The 19,172-nt window shown below is 53.9% G+C and overlaps 1 pseudogene; it reads right to left on the reverse strand.

The window, feature by feature from the left end:
• Window positions 1-14,523: 14,523 nt before the first annotated feature.
• LOC147601183 (uncharacterized) lies at window positions 14,524-15,270 on the reverse strand (annotated as a pseudogene).
• Window positions 15,271-19,172: the final 3,902 nt, after the last annotated feature.

A 19,172-nucleotide genomic window follows, 5' to 3' on the forward strand; every position in this document is an offset into this window, starting at 1 on the left:
TCCTGAAACTGGAGGTCTGACAGACAGCATTTTTAATAAGCTTGACAAATTACAGGACAGCAATTTTACTGCAGAAAATGAAATGCAGTGTCTGCGTTAAGGAAAGAGGGGAGAAAAGGTATGGCCTCAGCAGTATGCAGGATCTTACAACAGGATCTGATGGATAGAAAAATTAAGATAGGATGGCGATACGTGGGATAATATATAAAATAGACTCACCAAATGTAGATTGTGCCAGACCAATCAGATCTCTTGCTTTTTGATAGCAGTTTTTTTAGTCAAAGGCCATCTAATCTAATTGAACTTCAGCAAAGCAATTTATCAATGCCACACAGAAAATGAATAATCAAAAGGAGGAAGCTAGGGATTAATGGAAGACAGGGAGTCAGTAGGAAGAAAAGACCTCATTTTGTGGATATATTTCTAAATATTTTCTGAAATAGAAGGGAATATACAGAATTACATTTGCTGTTGAGAATTCAAGCGGCCTCAACAGTGTGGAAAATCAAGAGCAGAATATTTTAATGTTCTGACAAGTAACAATTAGGATCAACTTCAATAGGACAAGGTCAGGTGTTGCAGGGAGTAACAACAGGAATTTCTGCTCTGACCTGGCAGTAAGAGAGGGGAAGAATGGACTAGGTGAATTAGATAATTTTAGAATAATTACCTGTGTGATGCAGCTGTAATAAAGGAAAAAATAAATAAATCCAGGATGTGGTAGCCAAGGCATTTCCAGCAAATGGAATTTTCAGCATTGTGAGTATCATTATATGAAGAACTAGCGAGCTTACCACTTACCATCACCTACATGCTCTAGGATTAATTCATGCTGGGAAGGAAAAACATTAAAATGATGTGGGAGTACAGAGTCTCTTCCCACAGTAAACTAATGGTGTTTGGTTTGTTCAACTCAGGAAGACACAGACTGACAGGTCCTACAGTTGCTGTCTGCATGCTTGTTGTGGTACAGGACAATACCAAAGATGGAGATGAGCAATTTAGGATAAAGAATAATATGGGAACAAGAAGAAAAAAAAGAAGAAACTGGCAAGTATAAACATTGAAATCATTAAAAACCTTCAGAATCTTTCCATTAATGGTGGGGGCAAAAAATCAAAATGGATTGAATAAAAAGTTTGATCTTCAGGAAGATTATGGTATGAAATGTTCCTGGGCCAGTAGGATGTCTTTCAGCCAATAGTCTATGCAAAGGATACAGTGAAGAGTTCAACACCCTGTTTTTTCTCCTAACAAGCTCTAGATCAAGACTGGAGTTTTTCAGACCACTTCACTATAAGCTGAGAAAAAAGTTCTTTGTCCAGTACAGACAAGTTCAGCTGAGCCACATTTCCGGGTGGAGGTTTCTGGAAAGCCACCTCTTTTAAGAGACTAGACTAATTAGTCAGGTCAGTGTCACTTCTGTTAGGAGAAAATGTGAAATAAGTCTTCCTCAACCTGTTTCCTCAAACGGTCTGTTATTAACCTTTCCAAATTACACCTCTGCAAACACTGCCACCAGAAAAAATAGCCTAATTCAAACTTTTAACTGTCACATTTCTACACTTACCATTGCTTATAGCATAGTGCAGTTAAGCCAGACTGGGATTCTAACAAGATGTAGCTTTTGGATAGATAGTGGATCTCAGCACAAAGCTGTTCCAGTTTAACTAAAGCCATGTGACTTTGTTCTATAGAAAGGTCCTCAGCATGAACCCCTACTTGGCTGAGCCAGCCATCAAAGCATTCCTGACCCCTGAGAACCTGTGTGAGGAGAGCTGTATGCTTAAGATGCGCCACCAGTCCAGGGGTTCCCAAACTGGGGTACATACACCACCATGGTATGCAATCTATTTCCAAATAGCATGCAGAAAAAAAGCCTCAAAACTCAGACCTCCAAAATCCATCATCAAAACCTGTCCCACCTGCCTCATATCTGGAAGTGATAGGCAGGAGCCAGCTAGATCCCTCCTGTGCAGAGCTAGGAGCTGCTGCAGATGATGAAGGTGCGGGGTGGAGCACACTCAGGAAGGGACTGGGACAGCATGGAAGAAACTTCTGCTGATGCCTCCAGTGCATTTCTCCCTCTAAACAAAGCCTGGGAATGTGGGTCTTAGGTGACTGGTTAGCTGTTTTCCTAGGGTTGTAAAGCAGGTTCTGTTTCTTTCTGAAAGGAGAGGTTTGAGTGCCAGCAGAACCTCAGCAGCAGCTGAGAAATGCAGCTCCTGAACAAGGTATCTTGCTTTTCTGCAGGGCGGTGGCTCCTGACTCCCATCAGATTTGGAATCAGGAGGTGCTGAGAGCAAGGGGCTGCTTCTCTGGGAGATGCTCCCGGCTGCTGTGGGTCCCAAGCAGGAGCACATGCTGTTCACAAACCTGCTGATGCCCTGCATAGGCGCTGTGTTGGATGCCATTCCCCGCTGCACGAGACCAGCTGAAGTGTGACCTGAAGGGATCATTTTTTTGTTGTTGTTGGTATTCTAACAGATACACCTAGATTTCCTCATGCAAGGCCTTAGCTGAGGAAAGCTGGAAAATGTTAAAACTTAAGATATTCTCTGTGCAGTATAAAATCAAACCAACCGGAATTAAGGCTGAAATAATTCTAAAAGGCCGTAAAAGCACATCATTGTCTTTTCAAAAAAACCTCACGGATTCAAAGCTGTCAAAATAAAATGGAAAGTGCATAAAAAGGGAAAAGTTCGCATGAATGACAATCGAATGAGCGGTTGGCCCATCTAATTACTTATCCATCCATACCTGGAGGATATCTGAAAAACTACCTTTGCTGGCAATCAGAAGCAATCTCAGTCATCCATTCTCTATGGTACACGCTGTACATGCAGCTACATACAGCACACGGCCCCGCCGATGGGGCAATCTCAGTACATCCAGGCCTGAAGCTGACTTCATGAATAACTTAAAACAGCAGTCGAGTGTTCAATCTTCGTGACCCGGAGCAATGGGTCAAGAAGATCTTGGAGTTTTATCGCTCTCACAGTTGTACAGGGGAAAATATGGTTGGTTTGGAGCTATATTACCTGCCTTTTATGCAGACTGAAAATGTGGGTGTATTGTTATTGCTATTAATATACTACTGGAGGAAAAGACAGTTTGCATATGCTCTTGAAAAATGTTGGTAAGTCCACTCTTCCTGCTCAAATACTGCTGTTAATGTTTGATAGCAGCCGCCTGAGAACAGAAGCCTTTGAACTGTTTATTGATCTTGGGAGGTGGCTTGCCTTTTTTGTTGCATATGTAAACTGGAGCCTAGCTGCAAGTTTCTTAGGCATGGCATAAATTATAAAAGCCCTGTTCAAAAGTGTTGTTTTAAGTATTCTTTTCGGATATTACCATTTCTACTTTCAAACAAAACCCCTACTGCTGAAGTGCAGCTCTATGTGCTTGCACAGCTCTAAGGAGTGGTTGTGTGGTTCCTCCACGGTGAGGATTAGTCACACATTAACCACAACTGTAAAAACATGTCTATGGGAAAATCACATCCAAACACCCAGGGCCTTTGAGTCTGCTGCTTGTTACCGAGGAGGTGGGTTCCTGTTCCATTGTTCTTCGGTGTTGTGCAACATACATCTGGCCTGTTTACTTTGCTATCATGATGCATCATAGCTTTTCCTCCGGCAGTCTTCTCCCCCCTCCACTTCCATGGACCATGGTCTACCGAGGTCTTAGAGGCAGAGCTGAGTCAGCCAACGTTTCTAAACCAGCAGGTCTTGGCAGAGGGGGGCACTCGCACTGTTTCAGTGTTTAGCCACGCTATTTCATTGCTACCTGAGGCAAACCAGGTGGTGCCAAATTATGACTTAGGGCTGTGTAATTATAACAACTTTAGGCCCGTGAGGAGCAAGGACACTCTTGCTCATTGCCGAGATGCCAGCTAAAGGTTGTAGCAAGTTCTCTTGCTTTTTGCTCAATAGAAAACCATCATCAATTCCTGTTGTCCTTCTCTCTACATGTCCTTACACCTCATTCTGCATAGGCCTTCAGCAAAGTATGGATCCTGCACTCAGTTTCCAAGTCCTCATCATCAACCCACCATGGATTCTGTTATCCCCTCGCTGCTGTTGAAAGAATGACAAGTCTTCTTAATGTGAGTATTTTCTTGTCGGTGGGAAGGCAGTGCAAATAAGAGATACACAAATAGGAATACTTTCTCCAGAGCTGCTTTGGGCAAGGGAAGAAAAGCAGCACTCATGAAGAACATGTAATTACCATGTCCTCTGCCCCGCCCTTGTCTTCTCAAGAGAAAATTCTCTCTTTATACGTTAGTCTGGGTTCTGAATTTACTGATTTGCTCCAGGCCTGTGTCACATGGCCCATCACAAGTCAGCAACCAACAAAGTCTCTTTCATCTAAATAAGCGAGGCTCCTTTAAACTCAAGCTGCTTGTTGAATACATCAAGGAGGACTCAGCACTAGGAACAAGGCAATGCAGCTTTCTGGTATTGCTGGAAGTGATGTCCCTGCATCTGAGGACTGAAGGTGGGAATCCTCAGCCAGCGTCTGTGGTTCCAGTCTGCTTTCTGAAGCATTGTCCTTGCCCTGGCTCCTGCCTGGAAAAGGGAATTTAGGCTGGGGTAGGAACCTACATATTACCATAATGTGAGAAGCAGAACTGCTCTAAGAAAGTGCCTGTTTTCTGTGCATTGAGCTAATTTCCCTTCTCACCAAGCACCTCTGCCTCTAATGCCTGCTCCAGCTTGTTTTCATGTTACCCCAGTGGCACGTGTTTCAGATCGTCCTTCCTCTTCCCTACATGCAGTGAATAATAAAAGGTTGCCTCAGGCTCCTCATGTTTTCTTTAACAGGGCAACATGAACTCCAACTTTGCTTTGAGCAAGGAGCCATTGCTATTAACATTCAAGGCCAAGTTGGATGGGGCTCTGAGCAACTTGATCTGTTGGGGATGTCCCTGCTTCTTGCAGGGGGGGTTGGATTAGATGGCCTTTAAAGGTTCCTTCCAACCCTAACTATTCTGTGATTCTATGATTTAGAAAACCCCTTAGAGAAAAAGGATATCTGAAATTATCGCATGCAGTGAGTTCCTGCACTGATCCTCAGTTTTATAAATGGGAAAATAAAGCCTACACAACACAATTCCTCTGGCCAGTTAGGACACTTTGCATGTTATTTTACAATTACCTCTTGAGAAGTTTGGTTGTGTTCTCATCAATCCTCCAGCACGTTTCCATTGCATTAATTTATGTGAAATGAGGTATGACCAATGAGAAACACCACAGTAAAATCCTCACCGGGCACTGCTACCTCTTCCCCTCCAAAGGCCAGCTGCACTGCCCTCTGTGCTGCTGTGGTTAATGCCCAGACCTTGCCGCTTCTCCAGGCACGGAAGGACTGTATCACAGCTAGGAGCCAGAAAGTATACTGAAGTTTCAGGAATGAGCGTTTAAACTTTTTCCCCCATCCCCCATTAACATTAATGGGATTCTTGGAGCCAGATATTCCCTTGTTTATTCCAGAAAGCAAACATATTTTCAGAAGTCCTTGTACTATATGTAAACGGGGTCATAGGCCCAGTTCAAGCAGAAAGTGCCACAGTCCCACTCCAGGGCAGGACTAACCCTGACCCTGCCCAGAGACACTGCTCCAGGACATCTTTAGCTTGGGGCAGTGTTTTCTGGTTCTCTTTAGTCAGGGATGTGCTACGGTGGCAGCTTCTGCAAGAAGCTGCAAGAAGTTTCCCCTTTGTCCAGTGGATTCTGCCGGGCCCAGGGCGGACCCGCTGCTGGCCAAGGCCAAGCTGATTGGTAGCAGAATGTTCCAAGATAACGCCTCTGTGATAATGTATTTAAGAAGGGGAAAACAGAAAAAAAAAAAAGAGAGAGGAGATGATGTGAAGACACTGGAGCAGGGCAGAGAAGGGGAGGCACGAGCCTTGTGGGCCTTGTGGCCCTCACCCTCTGGCCTCCTGCAAGGCGGGAGTGGTCTGGGCCCAACTTGGCCCAGCCCGGCTGCAAGAAGTGGAGAGGAGATGAGATGTGAATGAGATGTGAAGAGAACCTGAGAGGCCTCTGCCAGCCTGTTGTGAAGAATTTCTTGTGAGAGGAACAGCAGTACACGCCAAGGTGAATGAAGAAGGAGGAGGAGGAGTAATGCGACTCCTGGCCAAGATTCCCCTGCAGCCTGTGGTGATGATCATGGTGGAGCAGGTTGTCCCCCTGCAGCCCATGGAGGTCCACAGAGGAGCAGAGATCCACCTGCAGCCCGTGGAGGACCCCACGTCAGGGCAGGTGGAGGCCTGAAGGAGGCTGTGACCTGTGGAGGGCCCGCATTGGGGCAGCCGTTCTGGAGGGATTGCACCCCGTGGAAGAGATGATCCACGCCGGAGCAGTTTCATGAAGGACTGCAGCCCGTGAGTGGGACCCCACGAAGGAGCAGAGGAGGAACATGAGGAGATCGTCCCCTGATGACGAAGCAGCAGCATAAAGTGACATGTGATGAACTGACCATAACACCCATTTCCTCTTCCCCCCTGTGCTGCATGGGGTGGGGAGGAGATACAAAGTTAAGTCCGGGCAGAGGGAGGGGTGGGGGAAGGATATCTTGTTCTCTGTCTCATTATTCTGCTTTCGTTTTAGTAACAAATGAATAGTTTTCCGCAAGTCGAGTCTGTTTTGCACATAATGGTAACTCCCTGTCCTTACCTCGAACCTCGACCTTTTTTTTTTGTCTTATATTATCTCTCCCTATTCTCTTGGAGGTTGGGGGGAGTGAGAGGCTACGTAGTCTGGTCCCGACTGGGGCTAAACTACAACAGCCAGGGGCAGGCACTGGGCCAGTCCCAGTTTAGGCCCAAGTTGGAGGGGAGGTATCCAACTAGGTGCTATTTGGGTGGACAGTGCTCAACTGCCAGCATGGACTCCATGACGGGGTGGGATAGCTCAGTCCACCCTCCTGGCACTGGGATTGCTATGCACCCTCATTCCAGGCATGAGGGAAGCCCAGGTCACACTAGAAATTATTTTGTGCTATTCTCCTCAGTGTTCCCATGCAGCATGGGTCATCCACAGCCACAGTCCCTTAGGAATGTGGAATGCCAGCATGGTCCTGTCCACTGTGACTGCCAACACAGGTACCTGCTTTTTCTATGAAGGCAAGTCTGCAAAAGTCTTGCAGAAGACTTGTTCAGGTATTGGGAAACAAAGATGACAAACATTTAAATGCTGAGGGAAACTGCCCACCACCCCAGGCCCAGCCTCCACGTTCTGTAGATACTTCTCAGGCCTGCTTTCTCCTGGCCACCCCAGTAGGTGGTGTGGTGGACTGCTGGCCACCCTGCCCTACAGTGCCAGATGCTGCTCCTCGCTCCTGCTGCTGACAGCCCAGACTCAGGCCAGTTCTCTTGGGAATGGACAGCCTCTGCTCATCAGCTCAGAGTCCTCAGGAACTCCTCCGTTTGGCTGAGGTCCAATAGGCCCTGCATCCGTTGCAGAGCCTTCTGGAACTGGCTGGAACAACCTCTGAACAGCACAGGGCAGCCCCGCCCTCCCCTCACACAGGCCTCCCCTGCAGCACCCCCTGCCAAAACCTTGTTGTTCATGCTGGGTGCAGGCCACCCCTTGCCCCTGCTGAACAGGGATCAGAGACCTGCCGCTGGAGCGCTCGTTCGTGACAGCTTCTGCCCTCAGCGCCATCACCACCTCCACAGACACATGCTGTAAGTGTGACCCGTCTCCTGTGGGGAACAAGGGTGGCTCCAGGGAGAAGGCCTCCATGCTCCCAGCAAACCTTACCAGCCATCCCTGCAAAGCCCCTGTCACTCCTGAAGTTCAACTAAAGGTTTCTCCTTGGTAGACACAAGGACCATTTGTGTAAGCCACCTCCAAACCCTTCATAGTGCAGAGTAAAAACAACTCAAGTCACAGAGAGACTGCTGAGACCCCATGTCGGGACCTGCATTTTTAATTCTCCTTTAGAATAGCTATATGAGCCCAGGAAACCAACAGACTTCAGTCGTTATTTAACAGGAAGCGCTTCCCGCTTTGCAGCAATGCCAGCTCCTGCTCTGCCTGGCCGGAAGGGGATGGACCAGGCACATCCCCTTGAATCCCAGGGCCCTGCTGCTTCTCATCAATGCCCAGTGGGGTCTCCTTGCTGTGGACATTCTGCTGACGGCTGTTCTCCTATGTTTCCTTTTCTTGCACCCACGCTGCTGGCCCCGAGTAGACTGGAGCCTGCATCCCCAGCAGAACTGCATGCACAGGCTCTGTGGACTCTTCTTGCGGTGCAGGGACTGTCTTGCTGACTGAGGAGAATGAACGAGCATGTTCCAGTGCTGCAAGCAGAAGGGATACAGCAGCCCACACGACCTCTGCAGAAGAAAATCCTGAGAGGCTTTTAATTTTGTAGAGAGGTATTCAGAGCTGTGCTCACACTCCCTGCTCATTTGCAGCCCACAGCGCCTCTGTATCTTCATTTTAGTAATGTGACGCTCTAGTTCATTTCTCACAGCCTCATCCACGAAGGGCAGGTCCCGCACAATGGGAATGACCATACACCATTTTCGGCTTGCAGAGGTGTTGTAGGAGCTGAGGCTGGGCCATCCTGTGGAACTTCATTTTAAACATCAAGTGATGAGTTGAGGGAAATGCAGTGGGACCTGCAGGAGCTCTTCCCTCCCACTCCCTTCTGCCGGCCCTCACTGCTCTCTTTCTCCTGCTTGGGGGTTGCGCTCGCCTCGTCCTCCTCAGCCTTTTTCCTGCCTCACCATGTACTTGTCTCTGCTTTACGTTACTCGAGCCTCTTCCCTTGGGGCTCCTCAGCTCTCCTTTCCTTGCTGCTGCCCAGTTGGGCCTTGTCTGTGTCTGGGAGCTTTTGCTGGGTGCGAGAGCAAGCTAACAGCAAACGAGGATGAGGGCGAGCACACAGCAGCTGCTGCCTGGCAGAGGTGGTTTCACTGGCCCAGGGCTCCTGTGTCCGGCTGCGCCCATGGGGGCACGGGCCTGGTGGGAGCACACTGTGGCAGAAGGCACCCGGGTGAAAACAGAAGGATCCATACGGTGGATCCACACCTGTGGACCTGTCGTGACTGCTGGGCAGCAGCAGCCCTCTTTTGGCCCTGCTGCCCCTTGCCCCGTCCTCGACTGGTTGCTTTTCTCCCACTCTCTACTCTTCCTGCGTGCAGAGCTGTAGCATCTGATGGAGCCCAAGTTTGGGAGTCTTCTCTGCCAGGTATGCTGTGGCATGGGGCTTTCCTGCCCTTGGGCAGAGTCTCCCGGAGCCTGCTCTGACCTGGCAGTTCCTTTGTCTTTCTGTGGCCTCCTCTGTGGCTGTGGCTCTGCAAAGCACTGGGGAGCTCCGCTGCAGGGTCTGTCATTTGGCACCCTGCGATGCGTGGGGGTTGCTGCAACGATCAAGCCAGCAACTGCTTCTCCAGGTCCTCAGGAACTTGGCTGGCCCTGTAGAAAGCCGTGACTGCTGTCATCAGCTCTTCCAGAGGGGAGATCTGAGGGTCCATCCCTATGGTGTTTGGAGGCTGCAGTGGAGTTCCCTCAGGGACCCTCTTCTCCAGCGGCAGCTGTGGTGGCCCCATGTACTTGTGGGAGGTGCTGGGCCTCTCAGATACCTGGTCTGATTGCCCCTGGGGAGCTCCCTTGCTCAGCTGTGGTACCAGCAGTGCCCAGCCAAAAGAGGAAGGACTGTGCACATTTCCTTGAGTCTCAGGCTTCTCTGTGGGAGCAGCTCCGGGATGCTCCAGGCCGGGCTGCACACTAGAGGCATCCCTCATATCTGCTCCATCCACAAGAGTGGAGAGAGACTCCAGAGTGAAGAGGAGCCAAAGTCACTTCTTGTGATGGACGTCCAGGACTCATCACTCAAATGGGAGAGAGACACCTCTGCAGAGGAGCTGGCTTCGCTCGCCATGGTGGAAGTGTGGGGTTCTTCTCTAGAAGGAGACAGGGAAACCCTTGAAGAGGACCTGTCTTCACTGTCTGTGATGGCAGTCCAGGAGCTGACACTGTCCTCAGGTGTCTCGCAGTTGAGCCTGTGTGAGAAGGAGGGGAAGCGTGAACCCAGCGCTCTTGAGTGTCCCGGGGCTCTCTCTCCTACCCTGAGGAGATGGCAGGCTGCGTCACTGCCATGGGGTGTCACCCCGTGTGTGCCCGAGGCTTTCTCCCTGCCTGCCGAGCATAGGGATGCCCCTCTACCTCAGGAAAAAGGGAAGACACTGTCAGCTCTGCATCATGGAGGTTAATCCCTCTGCAAGGGCATCCCCCTCACGTGGGCATTTCCCCGTGCCCTCGCCAAGCGGTACTCCTCAGCCATGCCCCCGTCCCTGTCCCCCTCCCGTCCTCAGTGGCCTCTCGTGTTCACGTGTCTCTTTAGGTTCTTGATCATCAGCTTGCACTGACAGGCTATTTTGTCCGTAGCATCGAACTGCCGGAGTATGGGGCAGCTGCAGGCGGGCAGAGGGCAGCTCTAGTGGGATCTCCCTTGGCGGGGGATAGCAGAGGGGGCGTCGCACTCTCTGGGGTATGGCTCCACTTTCCGGGTCCTCGAGTGCTGTGAAAAGTCCTGGAGGACAAAGGCTGCAGGCAGAGGAGACAGAGGGAGCGAAGGCGGCGTCATCAGACAGGATGCTGGAAGGTGGAGCGGTAGGGCAGCACACAGTGCCTCTGCAGAGGGAAATCCTGAGAGGCTTTTAATTTTGTAGAGAGGTATTCAAAGCTGTGCTCACACTCCCTGTTCATTTGCAGCCCATAGCGCCTCTGTATCTTCATTTTAGTAATGTGACGCTCCAGTTAATTTTCCACAGGATCATCCAGGAATGGCAGGTCCCGCACAATGGGAAGCACAATCACATCATGCTTTTCGGCTTGCTGAGGTGTTGTAGGAGCTGAGGCTGGGCCATCCTGTGGAGTCTCATCCACGTTGGCTGGCAGGCCCAGTTCCTCCTCCAGTTAGGATTCTGGGATGAGGCCGTCCAAAGTCTCCTGGCCTTTGTCGTGGTGGAGAGGCACCTCCATTTCCCTGAAGTGGACCTCAGGCACCTGTGGAGGTGGAGTGGGAGCATCAAGCTGCGTCTCAGGATCTTCCTAGTGCTGCTGCATGCTGCCAGTGTCAAAGCAACTGGCTACCTCTTCTGCGCAGTGTGAGTGAGTTGCTGGGCCAGGCTTCTCCTCTGGTCCAGCCCTGGGATGGACATGGCCAGGCTGGATGCTGGAGGCATCACCCGTGCCTGCTCCAGAGCAGATGGCTTTGTCAGTCATGTTGTAACTGTGGGGTTCTTCTCTTGAAGGGGACAGAGAAACCCTTGAAGAGGGTCTGTCTTCACTGGCTGTGATGGAACTCAAGCTGTCGTTGCCCTCAGGCATGTCGCAGTTGAGCCTGTGTGAGGAGGGGGGAAAGCCTGAGCCCAGCACTCCTGAGCGTCCTGGGGCTCTCCCTCCTGCCCTGAAGGAGACAGCGGGCTGTGTCACTGCTGTGGGGTCCCACCCATTGTGTGTCTCAGGCCCTCTCCCTGCCTGCTGGGCACAACGATCCCTCTCTGCCCCAGGAAAAGCGGGAGCCACTGTCAGCTCTGGACTATGGACATCATTGCCTCCAGAAGGGCATCATCCCTCACATTGTACACCTGGGGATTTCTCCATGCCCTCCCCAAGCACAAGTCCCAAGCTGTGTCCCCTTTCCCTGTACCCATCCCCGTACTCAGTGCTCTCAAGTGTCCATGTATCTTGTTACGTCCTCAGTGGTCCTTTGGAACTCCTGTACAGTTCTGTCAATGACATCCATGTCCGGGTTTGTGGGGCATTTGCAGAGGGGCAGAGGGCAGCGTTAGTGGGACATCCCTTGGTGTGGGGGATACTTGAGGGGGCCCCAGTGCTCCAGGGGGCACAGATCCACCTACTGGGTCTTGAAGGGCTCTAAAGGCTCCAGGAGCACAAAGCCTGCAGGCAGAGGAGACAGAGTGAGCAAATGGGGCATCCATGGATGGGACAGTGGGCACATGGGGCCAGGCAACCCCCTGCTGCTCGGGGACCCCACTGCCCTGCTCCTCAGCCCTTCTGCCTGCCCAGGCCTGTTCTCTCGGGGGCGGCGCGGCCTCCTCTCATTGGCCCGGAGCCGCCTCCGACTGCCCTGATTGGCTGAGCTCTGTGTCCGTTGCAGAACGTTCTGGAACAGGCTGGAACCAGCTGTGATGGGCACAGGGCAGCCTCCCCTCCCCTCCCACAGGCCTCCCCTGCAGGCCTCCCCTGCCAAAACCTTGCCATTGCTGCCCGAGACAGGGCACCCCTCACCCCTGCGGAACGGAGAGTGCAACCGCTCAACGGCCATTTGCTTAAAGGGCAGTTATGGTGTGGGGGGCTGGCCCTGGCCAGCTGCCTGCGCACCCCCCTTCTGCTCCCCTCCAGCGCAGAGAATCGGAGGAAGAAGAAGAGAAAGAGAAAACTTGGGGGTCAAAATAAAGGCAGGGCAACGGCTCACTGACTGCTCCTGGGGGTACAGGACACTCAGCTTGGAGAACTGAACTTCATTTTAAACATCCAAGTGATGAGTTTAGGGAAATGCAGTGGGACCTGCAGGAGCTCTTCCCTCCCACTCCCTTCTGCCGGCCCTCACTGCTGTCTTTCTCCTGCTTGGGGGTTGCGCTCGCCTCGTCCTCCTCAGCCTTTTTCCTGCCTCACCATGTACTTGTCTCTGCTTTACGTTACTCGAGCCTCTTCCCTTGGGGCTCCTCAGCTCTCCTTTCCTTGCTGCTGCCCAGTTGGGCCTTGTCTGTGTCTGGGAGCTTTTGCTGGGTGCGAGAGCAAGCTAACAGCAAACGAGGATGAGGGCGAGCACACAGCAGCTGCTGCCTGGCAGAGGTGGTTTCACTGGCCCAGGGCTCCTGTGTCCGGCTGCGCCCATGGGGGCACGGGCCTGGTGGGAGCACACTGTGGCAGAAGGCACCCGGGTGAAAACAGAAGGATCCATACGGTGGATCCACACCTGTGGACCTGTCGTGACTGCTGGGCAGCAGCAGCCCTCTTTTGGCCCTGCTGCCCCTTGCCCCGTCCTCGACTGGTTGCTTTTCTCCCACTCTCTACTCTTCCTGCGTGCAGAGCTGTAGCATCTGATGGAGCCCAAGTTTGGGAGCCTTCTCTGCCAGGTATGCTGTGACACGGGGCTTTCCTGCCCTTGGGCAGAGTCTCCCGGAGCCTGCTCTGACCTGGCAGTTCCTTTGTCTTTCTGTGGCCTCCTCTGTGGCTGTGGCTCTGCAAAGCACTGGGGAGCTCCACTGCAGGGTCTGTCATTTGGCACCCTGCGATGCGTGGGGGTTGCTGCAACGATCAAGCCAGCAACTGCTTCTCCAGGTCCTCAGGAACTTGGCTGGCCCTGTAGAAAGCCGTGACTGCTGTCATCAGCTCTTCCAGAGGGGAGATCTGAGGGTCCATCCCTATGGTGTTTGGAGGCTGCAGTGGAGTTCCCTCAGGGACCCTCTTCTCCAGCGGCAGCTGTGGTGGCCCCATGTACTTGTGGAAGGTGCTGGGCCTCTCAGACACCTGGTCTGATTGCCCCTGGGGAGCTCCCTTGCTCAGCTGTGGTACCAGCAGTGCCCAGCCAAAAGAGGAAGGACTGTGCACATTTCCTTGAGTCTCAGGCTTCTCTGTGGGAGCAGCTCCGGGATGCTCCAGGCCGGGCTGCACACTAGAGGCATCCCTCATATCTGCTCCATCCACAAGAGTGGAGAGAGACTCCAGAGTGAAGAGGAGCCAAAGTCACTTCTTGTGATGGACGTCCAGGACTCATCACTCAAATGGGAGAGAGACACCTCTGCAGAGGAGCTGGCTTCGCTCGCCATGGTGGAAGTGTGGGGTTCTTCTCTAGAAGGAGACAGGGAAACCCTTGAAGAGGACCTGTCTTCACTGTCTGTGATGGCAGTCCAGGAGCTGACACTGTCCTCAGGTGTCTCGCAGTTGAGCCTGTGTGAGAAGGAGGGGAAGCGTGAACCCAGTGCTCTTGAGTGTCCCGGGGCTCTCTCTCCTACCCTGAGGAGATGGCAGGCTGCGTCACTGCCATGGGGTGTCACCCCGTGTGTGCCCGAGGCTTTCTCCCTGCCTGCCGAGCATAGGGATGCCCCTCTACCTCAGGAAAAAGGGAAGACACTGTCAGCTCTGCATCATGGAGGTTAATCCCTCTGCAAGGGCATCCCCCTCACGTGGGCATTTCCCCGTGCCCTCGCCAAGCGGTACTCCTCAGCCATGCCCCCGTCCCTGTCCCCCTCCCGTCCTCAGTGGCCTCTCGTGTTCACGTGTCTCTTTAGGTTCTTGATCATCAGCTTGCACTGACAGGCTATTTTGTCCGTAGCATCGAACTGCCGGAGTATGGGGCAGCTGCAGGCGGGCAGAGGGCAGCTCTAGTGGGATCTCCCTTGGCGGGGGATAGCAGAGGGGGCGTCGCACTCTCTGGGGTATGGCTCCACTTTCCGGGTCCTCGAGTGCTGTGAAAAGTCCTGGAGGACAAAGGCTGCAGGCAGAGGAGACAGAGGGAGCAAAGGCGGCGTCATCAGACAGGATGCTGGAAGGTGGAGCGGTAGGGCAGCACACAGTGCCTCTGCAGAGGGAAATCCTGAGAGGCTTTTAATTTTGTAGAGAGGTATTCAAAGCTGTGCTCACACTCCCTGTTCATTTGCAGCCCATAGCGCCTCTGTATCTTCATTTTAGTAATGTGACGCTCCAGTTAATTTTCCACAGGATCATCCAGGAATGGCAGGTCCCGCACAATGGGAAGCACAATCACATCATGCTTTTCGGCTTGCTGAGGTGTTGTAGGAGCTGAGGCTGGGCCATCCTGTGGAGTCTCATCCACGTTGGCTGGCAGGCCCAGTTCCTCCTCCAGTTAGGATTCTGGGATGAGGCCGTCCAAAGTCTCCTGGCCTTTGTCGTGGTGGAGAGGCACCTCCATTTCCCTGAAGTGGACCTCAGGCACCTGTGGAGGTGGAGTGGGAGCATCAAGCTGCGTCTCAGGATCTTCCTGGTGCTGCTGCATGCTGCCAGTGTCAAAGCAACTGGCTACCTCTTCTGCGCAGCGTGAGTGAGTAGCTGGGCCAGGCTGCTCCTCTGGTCCAGCCCTGGGATGGACATGGCCAGGCTGGATGCTGGAGGCATCACCCGTGCCTGCTCCAGAGCAGATGGCTTTGTCAGTCATGTTGTAACTGTGGGGTTCTTCTCTTGAAGGGGACAGAGAAACCCTTGAAGAGGGTCTGTCTTCACTGGCTGTGATGGAACTCAAGCTGTCATTGCCCTCAGGCATGTCGCAGTTGAGCCTGTGTGAGGAGGGGGGAAAGCCTGAGCCCAGCACTCCTGAGCGTCCTCGGGCTCTCCGTCCTGCCCTGAAGGAGACAGCGGGCTGTGTCACTGCTGTGGGGTCCCACCCATTGTGTGTCTCAGGCCCTCTCCCTGCCTGCTGGGCACAGCGATCCCTCTCTGCCCCAGGAAAAGCGGGAGCCACTGTCAGCTCTGGACTATGGACATCATTGCCTCCAGAAGGGCATCATCCCTCACATTGTACACCTGGGGATTTCTCCATGATCTCCCCAAGCACTAGTCCCAAGCTGTGTCCCCTTTCCCTGTCCCCATCCCCGTGCTCAGTGCTCTCAAGTGTCCATGTATCTTGTTACGTCCTCAGTGGTCCTTTGGCAGTCCTGTAAAATTCTATCAATGACATCCATCTCCAGGAATACGGGGCAGCGTTAGTGGGACATCCCTTGGTGCAGGAAATACTTGAGGGGGCCCCAGTGCTCCAGGGGGCACAGATCCACCTACTGGATCTTGAAGGGCTGTAAAGGCTCCAGGAGCACAAAGCCTGCAGGCAGAGGAGACAGTGTGAGCAAATGGTGCATCCCTGGATGGGACAGTGGGCACATGGGGCCAGGGGTGGTCTTTGTAGGGCACCTCCCCCTGCCCAGAGCCTGCTCACCTCTGTTACTCAGGCTGTGAAGCCACCTCCCCTGCCAGGCAGGGCCCCTCCAGCCCGGCCCTGGAGCTGCCCCTGGGCCCCTGCTGACCCCCACCCTGCTGGGCAGCGCTCGCCGCTGCTCCAGCACTGACTCCTACCTGGGGCTTGGTCGGGGTCACCACGAGGCGGTAGACAAACACCACCAGCACCAACGCCTGGGAAGCGCAAAAGGCGATGATGGCGGCTAGGCTGAGGAAGCAGCTCATATCCCAGGACATGACAGACGTGCCTTTAAGATGACAGCCAGAGACAGAGAGAACTTGAGGAGGACAACCAGACCCAGCTGGCACTCAGCTTGCTCTTCCTTCCCAGATCACGTGCTTTGCCTCACCCAACAGCTCGCAGTCAAAGTGCCCCTCGCCGTCGCTCAGCTCCAGGTACAAACAAGAGACAAAGGTTTATTGGGCATCTCCTGCTCCTGGAAGGGCCTGGAGGGATCTGCTGCTCACCAGGTGTGCCCACCACAGAGTCCTGCTGCCCCTGGACACCTGCAAGGGGAAAAGCACAGTCACCTTCTGAGCGTCGGGCTGCTGTCTGCAATCTCAATCAGCAACGTGTGGAGAGACTTCCCAAGGGCAAGAGGAGCCACTGTTCCCAGGGCTGCTCCCAGCCTGGCTTTGCCCCATGCTGTCCCCTGGCCTCGCTGGCACCATGTCCTCATGGCACCCGTCTCTCCGACTGAGCAAGCGTCACCCCGAGTTCCCACCGGGTGTTTCCCCATTACCCCCCAAGCTGCTTGCAGGCTTTCCCCATCCCCAAGGGGCCCGGGTGAGCCCCACGGTGACCTGCGACCAGCCCCACTCACCCAAAGAGCGTGGTTTCCTCAGCCTGGCACCTGGTGGACACTGAGGCTTTGTCCTCTTCCCTTGCGGCTCCTCATCTCACCTCTCCTTTCTTATTCTTCTCATCTTCTCTCTTTGCTGCTGCCAAATGGGGCCTTGCCTGTGCCGAAGAGCTTGGTGGCAGGCACTCTAACTACAAACAAGGATGAGGCCGAGCAGACAGCAACTGCTGCCTGTCAGAGGTGGTTTCTCTGCCCCAGGACTCCTGTGTGTGGCTGCGCCCATGGGGGCACGGGCCTAGGGGGAGCACACTTGGGCAGATCGGAGGGACCAAAACCTCTCAAACCAGCTCAGAAGCTCTGCCCTAAGCCTCTGCCTTCCCCTTGGGAAAGCAGGGAATCTAAACTGTCTTTTCTGTCTTGAGAGCTCAAGCTGTCTTGGAAAGCTGCCTCCTGTTTCCCTTCTCCTTGGCAGACACAAGAACCATCTGTGTAAGGCACCTCCAGACCCTTCACAGTGCAGAGAATGAACAACTCAACTCAGAGAGACTGCTGGGACCCCAAGACTGGACCTGCACTTTTTATTCTCCTTTTGAATAGCTGTATGAGCTCAGGACGGTGTCTGTCCAGGGTCAGTCGCTGGGACGGCCCCCTCCAGCGCTCCCGGCCCACCCTGCTGCCTGGCTGGGCTGTGCGACGAGCCCCGGCTGCCAGGCCCGGCCCTGCCACTCTGCCAGCCCCCGCTGCTCGGGGACCCCACTGCCCCGCTCCTCAGCCCTTCCGCCTGCCCAGGCCTGTTCTCTCAGGGGCGGCGCGGCCTCCTCTCATTGGCCCGGAGCCGCCTCCGACTGCCCTGATTGGCTGAGCTCTGTGTCCGTTGCAGAACTTTCTGGAACAGGCTGGAACCAGCTGTGATGAGCACAGGGCAGCCTCCCCTCCCCTCCCACAGGCCTCCCCTGCAGGCCTGCACTGCCAAAACCTTGCCATTGCTGCCCGAGACAGGGCACCCCTCGCCCCTGCGGAACGGGGAGTGCGACCGCTCCATGGCCCTTTGCTTAAAGGGCAGTTATGGTGTGGGGGGCTGGCCCTGGCCAGCTGCCTGCGCACCCCCCTTCTGCTCCCCTCCAGCGCAGAGAATCGGAGGAAGAAGAGGAGAAAGAGAAAACTTGGGGGTCAAAATAAAGGCAGGGCAACGGCTCACTGACTGCTCCTGGGGGTACAGGACACTCAGCTTGGAGAACTGAACTTCATTTTAAACATCAAGTGATGAGTTGAGGGAAATGCAGTGGGACCTGCAGGAGCTCTTCCCTCCCACTCCCTTCTGCCGGCCCTCACTGCTGTCTTTCTCCTGCTTGGGGGTTGCGCTCGCCTCGTCCTCCTCAGCCTTTTTCCTGCCTCACCATGTACTTGTCTCTGCTTTACGTTACTCGAGCCTCTTCCCTTGGGGCTCCTCAGCTCTCCTTTCCTTGCTGCTGCCCAGTTGGGCCTTGTCTGTGTCTGGGAGCTTTTGCTGGGTGCGAGAGCAAGCTAACAGCAAACGAGGATGAGGGCGAGCACACAGCAGCTGCTGCCTGGCAGAGGTGGTTTCACTGGCCCAGGGCTCCTGTGTCCGGCTGCGCCCATGGGGGCACGGGCCTGGTGGGAGCACACTGTGGCAGAAGGCACCCGGGTGAAAACAGAAGGATCCATACGGTGGATCCACACCTGTGGACCTGTCGTGACTGCTGGGCAGCAGCAGCCCTCTTTTGGCCCTGCTGCCCCTTGCCCCGTCCTCGACTGGTTGCTTTTCTCCCACTCTCTACTCTTCCTGTGTGCAGAGCTGTAGCATCTGATGGAGCCCAAGTTTGGGAGCCTTCTCTGCCAGGTATGCTGTGACACGGGGCTTTCCTGCCCTTGGGCAGAGTCTCCCGGAGCCTGCTCTGACCTGGCAGTTCCTTTGTCTTTCTGTGGCCTCCTCTGTGGCTGTGGCTCTGCAAAGCACTGGGGAGCTCCACTGCAGGGTCTGTCATTTGGCACCCTGCGATGCGTGGGGGTTGCTGCAACGATCAAGCCAGCAACTGCTTCTCCAGGTCCTCAGGAACTTGGCTGGCCCTGTAGAAAGCCGTGACTGCTGTCATCAGCTCTTCCAGAGGGGAGATCTGAGGGTCCATCCCTATGGTGTTTGGAGGCTGCAGTGGAGTTCCCTCAGGGACCCTCTTCTCCAGCAGCAGCTGTGGTGGCCCCATGTACTTGTGGGAGGTGCTGGGCCTCTCAGACACCTGGTCTGATTGCCCCTGGGGAGCTCCCTTGCTCAGCTGTGGTACCAGCAGTGCCCAGCCAAAAGAGGAAGGACTGTGCACATTTCCTTGAGTCTCAGGCTTCTCTGTGGGAGCAGCTCCGGGATGCTCCAGGCCAGGCTGCACGCTAGAGGCATCCC

The sequence above is a fragment of the Chlamydotis macqueenii genome, chromosome 3 (genome assembly GCF_036417535.1).
Source record: "Chlamydotis macqueenii isolate bChlMac1 chromosome 3, bChlMac1.mat, whole genome shotgun sequence".
NCBI lineage: Eukaryota > Metazoa > Chordata > Aves > Otidiformes > Otididae > Chlamydotis > Chlamydotis macqueenii.